A 12,863-nucleotide genomic window follows, 5' to 3' on the forward strand; every position below is an offset into this window, starting at 1 on the left:
TAGGAGACTTTTATTATAAATAGGGGGGAGTCTCTTCAATTGAAGGCGTTCAGTTATTGATTAGAACTCTATAGAATTCTTTGTTCATCTTTTCTCTTTTATTTTTATTTTATAACCGGAATTAATGGAATTCCACTTTTTTGTGTGTTTTTCCATTAATATGTTCGACTAAATTTTTTATTTTCTGGCTAAGGTATGGTGATTGCTTGATTCGCATTTGTTGTTAGATCTAATCTGCGCTCTACACTTGTTAAATGAATATTCATGCTATTCTTTGTGCTCTTATTACAAACGTCTGATATTTGAATAATGTGGCCAGTTGTTCACTATCAAGAAGGTTTGCTTAGCTAATTGGACTTTATAAATTCGTGTAATTGTTTATTTAGTTCAATGCTTAGTGGCAACGTAGCATGATTAGTTATATCATAGTAATTAGTTATGTTATGGGGAATGCATGATCTAATTTAAACGAATTGTCCTTGTAGGAGTTTGTTGATTAGAATCAAGCCTTTCTAATTCTTAATGCTGTTAATAGATTAAATCTTGTGGACGTTCCCAGGGTTATCTGTTAATTAGGGATCTAGCCAACGGTCGTACCTTGGCTGACGAAAAGGTAAGGAAATGTGAGGTTGTTAGGTCGTACCAACAATATAACTGATTTATTCGTTTATACATGTGTTATTCTTGCATCAATGATCAACTCACATGAATTAAGCATGATCCTAGCCTTAACCGGTAAATCTCTCTCTTGTATCTTCATCGGGTAATTTCGATTATTTTCTAGCTTATTTAGTTTTTAATTATTTCTTTTTATCATCAAATCTCCCCCCATTATTTTGTATTTCTCTTAAAAAAATCAACTTAAAACCAGTCTCTGTGGATTCGACCCTACTCCCACTTTTTACAAGTGTTGTAGGAATTATTTTTTGTGGTCTCGACACCCATCAGTCCTACTAGAAATAAAGCGACTGGAGCAGGTCCCAGTGGCTCGAAAAATCATAAGAGGAAGCACAAGGACCATAGTGGAGGGTCACAATCGACCAAATCTAGCAAGAAAAGTAAGTCCCAAACTGAAAGCCGATTGGTGAAGGAGGTCGTAACCAGTGCCAAAGAGGAAGAAAACCTGAAAATGCTCTAAGAGTTAAACTGCCTAGTGGAAGGAGGCTCGAACCGAGCTTAAGAGCAACCAACATCTCTCTGCTGAGCTTGAGGGTTACAAATTGGTTCCGGACTGGAAGATATCATCTCGAAGTTCTATACTTGAAAGGGATGTAGGGCAAGATTCTTGGGAACTATACAACAACTATTGCCTTCCTCGCGACTAGGCGACCTTACTAAAGACTCCTCAGACACGCTTTGTAGAGCACCATGCTCATGTCATCATGCAGGTAAATAGTGTATTTCAAATTACCAAATTGTTTTACTTCTCTAATTATGTCTTTCTATGCAGGCCGTAGCTTTTAACCACAACCTCTCTTTGAAATGTACTGGATATCATCAAGCTCAAATGATCGCTGATAGAAAGGTCCGAAATCTCAGAAAGAAGCTTGCTGACAGTAATGCTCGTGAGAAAGAGTTGGAGGCAAAGGTGCTAGAGCTCGAAAACCAACTTTCTACATCGGTTGCAGAGGTCGATAAGGCTAAAGAGGACGCATTCAATAAGGGGAGAAGGGAAGGGTTTTTAGCTGGTCGGGAGGCTGGTTGCCTAGAGGGTATAAATGAAGGTCGAGAAGGGTACATCAGTCTTGATAAAAATCAAAACCTCCTTGTTGCATCGCGTCTCCAAGCTACTCGTGACTTTCTAAAGGTGCCTGCGTTCCCAGTGATTGTCGAGATTAAAGCTGCGAATTTCATCAACGATGGCTTTGAAAAGTGCAAGGCGCAAGTCGCTACCTTACGTGGGTTCGGTGATGGTTTCGATCAGAGTCGTCTAGATCCATCCCTCGTTGGTAACCTTCAGCCATACCCTGAAGAAAAAGCTCCCCCAAATAGGAAAATGAATTTGTTGCCTTATTGAATGATGTGGAGAATCCCAATTAGACTAAGTATTGATTCATTTTGTCAAGTCTGAGAATCTGATAATATATTAACTCAACAATTTTTTTGACGAGGTATTAACCCTTCAATTATGTGCATGAATGTTCATCCTTCTTTTTGTTAAAAATGTGTGAACGATTTTTGCTTATCCAACAATTTACCTTCTTGGTTGGATTAGTTTCATCTTTTTTAGATTGCCACATATGAGATAACCTTTCATGCTAGATAACGATATGGTAGGTCGCTAGTAAACAAGTAACAACCTTTTTTAGGCTCAAAGATAATGAAATTTACCGGATCGCTATATGATAGCCTTTTTCAAGCCCAAAATAATGATCTCTTTGAGATCACTATATAACAGCCTTTCTCGGGCTAAAAAATAATGATCTTTCCCAGCTCGCTTTACATTGCCTTTCCCAAGCTCAAAAATATCGATCTTTTCTAGATCGCTATATATTGAACGGCCCTTTTCAGGCTCAAAAATTATCTCCACCTCATCAAGCATAAAACTTCTTCAGATTGTTTATGTTCCAAGGTCTAGGTAAATCTCGTCCTTGCATGTCTTACAGTTTGTACATCCCTTTCTTTTTTATCTTGACCACCTTATATGGTCCTTCTTATCCAGGGTCTGCTTTTCCCACATGGCGGGATACTTCCACCTGCTTTAACACGAGATCGCCTACTTGCAATTGCCTTGACTTCACTCTTTGGTTATAGTTTTTCATCACCATCCCTTTGTGGTCAAGTATTCTAGCGTAGGCTACTTCCCCCTTTCCCTCGATCATGGTGAGATTGAACTTTCTCCCTTCTCCGTTGGTCACAGGATCGTACGCCATTATCCTTTGAGATTCTTCTTCTATTTCTTCTATTTCAGCTGTTACAATTCGCTGGGTCGTTCGGTATGCCCATAATACCCCAGGTAATTGTTCGACCCAGGATCCCTTCAACTCCAGTCTAGTCATACCCCAGGTAATTGTTCGACCCAGGATCCCTTCAACTCCAGTCTAGTCTTAAGGTGTTGCAAGAGACCTGAGTCTGTGCGTTCGCTTGAGGATTACCTACAACTGTGAAATTTTGTTATATCTTCAATTCTTTACACTATTCCATGATCTGTTTCCCTTGGAATTGCGTCCTATTATCTAATATCAACATCCTAGGTATTCCAAACCTACAGATGATGTTCTTCCAGATGAAGTTGATCACTTTTTTCTTAGATATTTTTGCGACTGCCTCAGCTTCGACTCATTTTGAAAAATACTCAACAACAACAATTATGAACTTTTTCTCTCCTTGAGCAGTAGTACAATATCTATTCCCCATTGATCGAAGGGACAAGGGATGTTGATGGGCTCTATTAGGGTCGCAGGTTAGTGTATCAAGGATGGGTACCTTTGGCAGTTGTCGCATTTCCTCACATATTCCCTTGTATCTCTTGCCATTTTTGAGCAAACATATCCTTGCCTAATTACCTTCTGTGCCAGCAACCTCGCACCAGAGTGATTTTCGCAACTTCCTTCGTGGATCTCCCTCATCACATACTTAGATTTCTCGTCGTCAAGGCATTTCAATAATGGTCCATCAACAGTTCTTTTGTACAATTGATCTGAAATCAATGTAAAATACATTGCTTTGAACTTTATTCTTTTAGTCTGAATGGGGTCATCTGGCAAGGATCCCTCTCTTAAGTACCGCGCGATCTCGTCCTTCCATGACTTGGGTTCGTCCACTATTTTAACATCCAACTTCGCTGTGATCGCAGTTGTTTCCCGAATCATCTCTGTAACTTTGCGATCTTTGATGCCTGTCATAATGGCTCCAAATTTGGACAGGGCGTCTGCTCTATCGTTTTCGCATCGCGGAATTTGCTGGACCTCATATCTATCAAACTTTTCCATCAAGGCTTTTGCTTTCTTTTGATAAGGGGCCATTGATTTTTCTCTTGTTTCATAGGTTCCGCCTATTTGCATCACGATCAATTGGGAATCTGTATAGACTTCTAAACTCCTTGCCCCTGCCTCATATGCCAACTCCAAACCCAAAAGCAAAGCCTCATATTCAACTTTGTTTTGTGGTGGAGAAGGATAGTCTAGCTACGACCTTGATCTCCACTTCGTTTGGGAATTGTATTAATATTCCAGCCCCCCATTACTAGCATTAGAGGAGCCGTCAACGTGCATTATCCATCTTCCCATCTGCTTTTGGATCAGTTCTTCTGCAAGTTCGACCACAAAATCTGCCAGTACCTGGGCGTTCTCTACAACTCTAGTTTGGTAGCCCTCTAGTTTGGTAGCCTATGTCATATTCTCCTAATTCTATAGCTCATTTAACTAATTTTCCCAATGCCTCCTTTCGCGACATAACATGCTTCGGTGGATGGTGGTCAGTACAATTATTTTATGTGACTAGAAGTATGGTCACAATTTTAACGCAGTAACAACTAATGCTAAGGCTAGCTTTTAAATCTCCGTGTATCTTTTCTCTGCTCCTTGCAACATTTTACTGACGTAATATACTTGGTTCTGAATCCCATCAAGTTCACGTACCTAGACGAAGCTTTCCGCATTCTTCAAGATAGCCAAATATAGAAATAGAACTTCACTTTCCTTAGGATTCGCTAGTAAAGGAGGTTTTGCTAAGTACCTTTACAAAGTTTTCAAAGTTTCTTCACATTCCTCATTCCATTTAAAATCTTTTTTTTCCTCAAAACCTTAAAAAATGGCAAATGTCAATTTGCAGATCAAGAGATAAAAGGGTTAAGGATGTGATCTTACCCTTTATCTTTTGCACTTTTTTTATCATTGTAGGCGACCTCAGCTTCATGATTGCTTCTATCTTTTCTAGGTTCGCCTCAGATTTCCCGCTCGCTGACCATATAGCTCAAACATTTTCCTCCACCTACCCCAAAAGTGCATTTGGTGGGGTTTAGCTTTATACCGTACATCCTCATTATGTCAAATGCTTGCTTCAAATGCATCAAGTGATTTTCTCCGATCTTTTGCTCTTCACGAGCATGTCATCTATATAGACCTCCATAGTTTTTCTGATCATCTCCTTAAACATCCTATTCACCAATCTTTGATAAGTGGCACCTGCGTTGTTTAAACCAAAAGGCGTTACATTGTAGCAATAAATACCACCATTAGTTATGAAGGACGTCTTATCCCAATCTTCTTCTGCCATGAAGATCTGATGGTTCCTTGGTAAGCATCCATCATAGAAACTAGCTCATATCCGGCTGTATAGTCAACCAGCATGTCAATCCTTGGCAATGGGTAGGGATCCTTTGGACAAGCTTTGTTCAAATCAGTGAAGTTCGTGCACATGCGCCATTTTTCTTATGATTTTGGCATGACCACCATGTTCAACAACCGTCAGTTTATTGTATTTCAGAAACATAACCATCTTTAAGCAATTTGCTGACCTCTTCTTCAATAATGTGGTTCTTCTCCATGCCAAATGATCTCTTCTTCTACTGGACTGGTCGCACCATCGGATCAACGTTCAACATGTGTATGATCACTTTCGGGTTTATCCCTTTGAAGTTTGACGAACTCCATTCAAACATGTCTACATTATCCCTTAAGAACTCTATCATCATTGTTCCCAACTTTTCACTCATTCGTGCCCCTATCTTGGTCGTTTTATCGGATTCTCCTGTGATGAGCTCTATCAACTTGTGGTCCTCGCTAGGTTCTATCCGATCTGGTTTACAGCCCCTTCGATCGAGGTCCTCTTCAATTTTTCATTTCTTTTCATTCGAGTTGCCCTTCTTCAAATAAATTGTAACACCTTCTCACTTCCTTACGATCATAGGATACTTCGGCAATACCATTTCTTGTTGGAAACTTCAATTTCAGATGGTAGGTCGATACTATGGCTCTGAATAAGTTCAATCCTGGTCTTCCCAAAATAACATTGTAAGCGAAAGGAGTATCTACTACCAGAAATTTTACCATCAGGGTTCTTCGTCTTGGTTCATCCCTAATAGAAACTGGGAGCTCGATAGTGCCCTGCGATGTTACTTCACTACCCCTAAATCCTACTAAGGGTGTATGCACTGGCTCTAAATTAGCATTATCCAGCCCCATCTTTCTCAACACGTCACTAAAGATGATATTTTCCGAACTTCCATTATTTACCAGTACTTTGTGGACTATGAAGTTAGCTATGTCCATCTTTATCACAATGGGATCAATCTCAGTTTCCAAATCCTTACTTCCGAAGATGATTTTCTCTTCTCACTCTGTGTTCATCACGAACTCACTCTTCCTACTTGATTTGCCCTCTCTTTCATGTCGTTTCCTCATTCTTCCAGAATCCCCTCCAATTGGTCCTCCAGCTATCGTGTGAATAACACCCTTTACAGGCGCATTTTCTCGATACATTATGCTTCTCTATTCCTTTTCTTTGTTCGCGAACCTATCTCTACTTCTTGATCTACTTCTCCTCCTCTCAACCTCGTTTGTATCTTTTCTGTGTTCATCGAGTATCTGATCCCTGAAATATCCTTACCTTACCAACCTCTCAATTTCATCTTTCAACTGAAAGCAATCTTCCGTGTCGTGCCCCTTTTCCCTATGAAACCTACAGTATTTGTTAGAGTATTTCTTGGCCGATGTAAACCTGGTGTGTCGGGGCCATTTCAACAGATCAGACCGTTCGACCATCATCAAAGCTTTCGTTATGATACTTGGCCTGATAGAGTGGTTCTCTCCCTTTATCAAACTTTGTCCGCTTACCACCCCCATCTCTCATCCAATCCCGATTTCTATCACGATCCCTATTGCGCCATTCTCCATCTCTCATTGCATTCATTTCTTCCTCATCAATGTACTTTTGTGCCTGCGGGTGGGTCTCAAGCTAGCGGGGAAGCTAAGGACCTTTTCTTCAATCAGTGTATCAATATGCTAACCATCATGTCAATTCTAAGGTCCTGCACCTCCAACGTCTCATTATCGAATCTTCCTTGAAACTTTTCAGCGACTCATCTTCTCTTTGCTTTATCGTGAACAAGTATGTGGCAGTCCGTTTTTGCTTTCTTTTGCTGGAGAAGTGGAAGGTGAACTTTTGCAACAATTGTTCATAGGACTCAATGCTATTGCTGCATAGACTTGTGAACCATTCCTGCGCCTTACCTGCAAGAGTCAACAGTCTAGCCATAATTGGACTGGATTGTCCATACAAGTTCATCGCAACATGTTCCTAAGGATCTTTTGTCCCATCGTATTTGGGTATGTCGGGCATTCTAAAGTTGGAATTCACCACTTGCATCAGTATCTTGTTATTGAAAGTTGAATTTCTATTATGAGCCACCAATTCACCCCTCTTTTTAATTCATCAATTTGCTTCCCTAACAATTCGATTTGCCTTCCCACACTATCTACCTCAACTCGAGAGATAGCTAGTTCTCTTCTCTTAACTCTCTCCCTGCTACTAGACCCCACTTTCGAAGATGCTGGTTCGCGACCTTTTTCAGGCTCCCTTCTGCTCGCATTTTCCAAGGTTCTTTTGATATCCCTATCTCTAAATAATTGCCTCTTGGTTGTTTCCTTTCCCAATAGGGTGGTTGTTCTCCTTTCATACACCACGATCCTCCCCGCTTCTTTCATCAACTTTTGCAGCTCCTCCCTTGTGAACTGTACCATTGGTTCCACTTGCCTAAGCATATCTTCTAATGTATGCATATTTGCTCTCGAAGTTCCTTCCATTTTCCAAGATGGTGGTCCTCAATTTTCTACAAACGGCGCCAATTGATCTAGCTCGAAATATGCAACTTTGTTGGACGATCCAATATAAGCCACGTAGTCTCCCTATATCGGTATTGGGTCATGAGGATAAAACAATCAATGTCAAGCTTGTTGGGTTCATCCCCGACTAAAATCTTCCAACGCTCAAGTTAGTTTGGTCGAGATAGAAATATGCGATCGAAGAAGAGTAAGGTCGAAAATAACAAAGCATTGATTACTTCAGATGATGTATATCGGGGTACTTAAGGGCCCAAATATACACTGTTGCTTGGGGCATGTGTCATAATCTGGCGCATCCGTACTCCTGATTGAATGGCTTTGCTTCGTGCGGTGGCTGGGTTCTGTTTTTGGGTTATAAAGCTGGGTCAGGTTTCCCACAACCCAACCCAATACCAAATGCACGGGTCCTGGTCCATTTTATTGTTCTTTTACCAAATTTTAGGGCATTCCCCATCAACATTGTTCTGCAGGAGCATTTAACTGCAAACTTCAAATTCTTGGAGGCAACAAGTTTGAATATGATGTTGGAAAAATATTTGGTTTCAAGTAATCAAAATGACGTTTTGAAATAGTACAATCGGATTTTAGAAATAGAAAGCAATTAAAGCCACGTTAGAACAAATAACATAACGCAATTAGAAATGCTATTTATGACTAGAAATTTAAATCGAACACTTACAACGAGAATTGTATCGTAACAATTCTCAGTCCAATTTGAAGTCGTTAATTTAACCGAATCGCAGAATTACTGCTTGCCTTGATGAAAATATACGCCCCGTATCAGCAGTGCACCGGGTGCAACGTAATTTCTTTCAGGATAAGACGGTTACAGTTCTTTCGGTTTAGCACTATACCGAAGAACACCTCGATCAAACACTCAGAAGCTTGTTATCGAAACAAGAGACTCAAATCTTAGACACAATATATAAACCGAAAGAGGGAATTAGAGAAAACTCAAGAATGAGAGTTTGTTGTTTGTGGTGTGTCTCAAATGAAGAATGGACAAGCCTATATAGAGGCTTCCAAAAAATTCAGCAATAAAGAAGGACATAATGGCAATAATTTCCCCACATGAAACCGTCTAAATGAAATGAAGAAGCTGTGAAATTTGGTGGCAGTTTTTCCTTCTCAATAAATCACATTCAAGTGCAGATTAAACCAAATTGAAAGTGAATTCAATTGCTGCTGCTGTTACGAATATGTGGGTTTCAATTGAAATACAACAATTTCCCACAAACACATAGATTTGAACTCAAGTTTCCATGACTTTCTTTCAACAATAGTAGCTTCCGGTTTGAACCACTGTCTAAGTTATCTAACGTCAGTTGTCACCAGGTTAAATGGAACTAAGCCTTGAGTTGTCACCAGGTTAAATGGAACTAAGCCTTGAATTTAAACCTGTGAGTGTGACAACGTCTGTCAGTAACATCAAGCCACCAGATTTGTGTTGATCTTTAGGGTTGACACTTAGGCCATGTGTCCTGATCCCCTTCATGAATGCTTTCAGGAAAAACCCAATTCCTTAGTTGCAGCCAAACAACGACATTCACTTAGTTGGACGTCTCTAGGAATGCACTGCTAGCATCTCATCTTATAAGACTTGACCCCATTCAGAGATGAACTCTTACTATACTTGCAGTAGCAGCACCTTCCAGAATTTCAGGGGACAGACTCCAGATACAAAGTATCAGTCTATTTGGTGCTCTGACATATCCTTACGACTTGTTGATACCACATTGAACCTTCTTTGTGGGATCTCCATTCAAAAGGTTGGGTTGCCGTCGTAGATATATCACTCATAGGTTTTCAGTCCCATCCCCAATCTGGACTTATGAACTTGTGACAAATTCAATCCTTTCGTCAAAGGATTAGCCACATTCTCCTTTCTTCCCACAAAGTCAATGCTCATTACTCTGTCTAACACTAATGCCCTCATAGACTTCAGTCTAACTTGGATGTGTCGTTTGCTCTTTTGATTATATTTACGACTCCTCACCTTTACTATTGTGGTTTGGCTATCACAATGTACAACAATCGGTGAAAGAGGCTGACTTACAATGGGAAGTTGTGATAACAACCCAAATAGCCATTCTGCCTCGGTACCAGTCGTATCTAACACACATAACTTGGCTTCAAACGTAGACCGGGTTATCAAAGTCTATTTTGCAGACTTCCAGGAGACTGCGCCCCCACCTAAGGTAAAAACACATCCTGAGTACCCATTACTTCCGGAGTTTTTGGCTATCCAGCTAGCATCACTATATCCCTCAAGAACAGTAGGGAATCTGCCATAATGTATGGCCAGTGACACCGAGCCCTTTAAATACCTTAGTACTCTATCCAAAGCACCCCAATGAGTTTTGTCAAGACAACTAGTGTATCTAGCGAGCTTAGAGATAGAAAAAGATATATCTGGTCTCATGCCATTTGCCAGATACTATAAGCTCCCAATAATTTGGGAATACCTTAGCTGTGCAATCGGAACACCACTTTCATTTTTGAATAAAGCTACAGAAGGATCATATGGTGTTTTAGCAATTCTACTGTTTTGATAACCAAATTTCTCAATTATCTTCTCAATATATTGAGATTGAGAAATGGCTATCCCATCAGTTGACAGAGTCAACTTGATGCCAAGAATCACATTAGCCTCACCCATATCCTTCATTTCAAACTTATTTTTCAAAAATGATGCCAAGAATCACATTAGCCTCACCCATATCCTTCATTTCAAACTTATTTTTCAAAAATGACTTGGTTTTGGTAATAATATCTAAACATGATCCTATTAATAGAATATCATCCACATACAAACATAGAATTATCATTTTATCTCCTTTAACCTTGCAGTATATACATTTATCATTCTCATTTACAGTGAAGCCGAATTATCATTTTATCTCCTTTAACCTTGCAGTATATACATTTATCATTCTCATTTACAGTGAAGCCGAACACAAGAATAGTTTTATCAAACTTTGCATGCCACTGTTTGGATGCTTGTTTAAGTCCATATAGAGACTTAACAAGTTTACAAACTTTATACTCGTTACCATGAGCTACAAACCCTCAGGTTGATCCATGTAAATTTCTTCCTCGAGTTCACCATACAAGAAGGCTGTTTTCACATCCATCTGGTGAATCGTGAGATTATACACCGAAGCAAGTGCTATAAGCACCCGGATTGTAGTCAACCGAGCTACCGGAGAATAGATATCAAAATAGTCTATTCCCTCCTTTTGTTTAAATCCTTTAGCCACCGATCTGGCTTTAAACTTATCTATAGTCCCATCAGGTTTCAGTTTCCTTTAAAAAATCCACTTACATCCAAGTACATCCCGGAGGGAGATCGACTAGCACCCATGTTCCATTGGAAACAATGGAGTCCATCTCACTTTTGACAGCTTCTTTCCACTGCTTGGCTTCTGAAGAAGCCATAGCATCTTTGAAAGTTATCGGATCATCCTCGATGTTGTAAGTGACAAAGTCACTTCCAAAATCCTTGATAATCCTAGCTCTCTTACTCCGTCTAGGTTCATCTGACACCTGATGAGTCTGATTAGAACTACTAGAACTAACCCCCACATTTGACATCTTTTCCACATGTTCAGAAATAGACGTGGAGGCAAGTGAATCATCAAGCGAAACATTAGAAGGTATTCCTATTTTTAAAGGAAATACATCTTCTAGGAATACAGCATCACGAAATTCGACTATCGTGTTGACCTCAATGCCTGGAATTTCTGATTTAATAACCAGAAATCTTAAGGCATAACTTGTCTCCACATAGCCCAAGAACACGGCATCAACAGTCTTAGGACCCAATTTCTTTCGTTTGTGTTCTGGGATCAGCACTTTTGCTAGGCACCCCCACACTCCAAAGTATTTCAGACTTGGTTTCCTACCTTTCCATAACTCGAAAGGAGTACTCGTATTGTGTTTTAGAGGGACTCTATTCAGAATATGGCAAGCCGTATTCAAAGCCTCTCCCCACAAATACTTTGGTAACCTGGAGGTTAGTAGGAGGCTGTTAATCATATCTTTGAATATTCTATTCTTTAGTTCAGCCATTCCATTAGACGAAGGGGAATACGGAGGAGTCTCTTCATGAATAATGCCAAAAGTTTGACAGTATTCATTGAACTTACTCGACTCATACTCTCCTCCTCTATCGGACCTTAGTCTTTTAAGTTTCTTACCAGTTTGGGTTTCTGCTTCATTTTTAAACAAAATAAATTTGTCTAAGGCTTCATCCTTATTTTTCATGAGAAACACATAACAATATCGACTGCAATCATCTATAAAGGTGATAAAATATCGTTTGTGGTCCTTGGTCAAAACTCCATTGTACTCACAAATATCAGTGTGAACTAAATCAAATATTTTCGAATCCCTTTCAATTGACTGATAGGGTTTCCTAACTTGTTTAGCTTCTACACAAACTTGGCATTTGTGATTTCGTTCAATATTTTGACTAGGAATTAAATTCGAATTCATCATTCGTTTGATCGAATTGAAATTTAAATGACCTAACCTTCTATGCCACAGAGTAGAAGATTCAACATTGAATATAATAGAATCGAAAACATCAATTTTATTATTATCAACTCGAACTTTGAACAAGTCATCGTCTTTACCAACAAAAATACCAAATTATTGTATTACAACTTTATTAAATTTGAAAATCAATTCATATCCCTCCCTAACTATTACAGAACCACTAATAATGTTTCTTCTGATAGTGGGTACATGATGAACTCTTTTCAGCGACAGAATGCGCCTTGAAGGAAACTTCAAGTCCACGCTTCCTATCCCAAGTACTTCAGCTGTACTGGAGTTCCCCATGCTTACTGTCCTTCCACTAATGGCCTGATAAGACACAAAGAGAGATTTATCAGCACAAACGTGCACATTCGCTCCAGTGTCAATCAACCATTCATACGGTTCGTAAATAGTCAAGATTTCGGGTTGTACAGATACATACCCATCAGTTGCTCCTAAGGTGCTAGCACCGCTAGAACCTCCCACAACCTTGTTGACAACTGCCTGCCTAGTCTTCGCCTTTTTATTAGGACAAAG

Source organism: Sesamum indicum, linkage group LG7, assembly GCF_000512975.1.
Source record: "Sesamum indicum cultivar Zhongzhi No. 13 linkage group LG7, S_indicum_v1.0, whole genome shotgun sequence".
NCBI classification, from domain to species: domain Eukaryota; kingdom Viridiplantae; phylum Streptophyta; class Magnoliopsida; order Lamiales; family Pedaliaceae; genus Sesamum; species Sesamum indicum.